This window comes from Callospermophilus lateralis, chromosome 10, assembly GCF_048772815.1.
Source record: "Callospermophilus lateralis isolate mCalLat2 chromosome 10, mCalLat2.hap1, whole genome shotgun sequence".
NCBI classification, from domain to species: domain Eukaryota; kingdom Metazoa; phylum Chordata; class Mammalia; order Rodentia; family Sciuridae; genus Callospermophilus; species Callospermophilus lateralis.
The window spans coordinates 59,087,205-59,088,444 of NC_135314.1; positions in this window are offsets into that span (position 1 = coordinate 59,087,205).

Here is a 1,240-nt window from a genome sequence, read left to right on the forward strand (position 1 = left end):
ACAATGGGATATTACTCAGCCATGAAGAAGAATGAAATCATGGCATTTGCCGATAAATGGATAGAGACGATTGTGCTAAGTGAAATAAGTCTATCCCAACACACAATAAAGGGGGAGGGGAGGGAAGAATAGAAGTTCATTGGATTAGACGAAGGAGAATGAAGAGAAGGAAGGGGAGACGGGAATAGGAAACACAGTAGAATGAATTGGACATAACTTTCCTATGTTCATACATGAATGCATGACCAGTGAAACTCCACATCATGTACAACCTCAAGAATGGGATCCTAATCAGAATAAGTTACACTCCATGTATGTATAATATGTCGAAATACACTCTATGTCATATATACCTAAAAAGAAGAAGAAGAACAACAAAATAGCAATTATCCAAGGACTTCCAGGATATCTAAGAGTGAAGCTGGAAGGCCCTGGTCACAGTGTGGAAGCTGACATTATGTAGTCTCTGTGTCAAGAGACTCCCATTCAGTGGAGGACATCTAGGAATCTTCCTGGAAAACTGAGACAAGTGGATTTGCTTCCCTCAAACACAAGATGGAGGACTGACTGTCTAGGAAGGGTTGCTGGTACACCAAAGGAAAGGTGACATGATTTCTGTTAGGGCCAATAATGCTTGTGCAAGAGGGCAGACTAATGAATATTTTTAGGTTAAAAAATAAAATCTTCAGTGAACTTCCACATTGATAGATATTAAAAAACAAAGACATTAGGAGTTTATTTGCCTTTCCAGAGAGGGACAGATATGAAAAAAGCACAAAAGGCAAGGACAACGGGGCCCTGCTCCCCATACACACAGAATGTAAATCTGTTCTCTAGGCCTGGGAGAAGTTGTGCCTCTTGAGTTTTGTCTTTGCTGGCCTGATAAGGAAATATTGTAAGGAATACCCTGGGAAGGTTCATTTTATGCATTAGCAGGGCTTGAATACGGTACCCAGGTTTTTGGTCAAAGAGCAGTCTAGGGATTGCTTTGAAGATGTTTTTTTGAGAAGCAATTAACATTTAAATCAGTAGACTTTGAATAAAGTAGATTACCCTCCATAATAAGGGGGCAGGGGTTTCTCTGGTCAAATGAAGCCTTAAGACCAAACATTGAGGTTTCCTAAAGAAGCAGCAGTTCTGGCTCATGATGCAACGTAGAAGGTCTGCATGAGTTGTCAATCTGCAGATTTCAGACATAGAGAGCAGCATCCACTCTTCCCGAATTTTCAGACTGCCAACC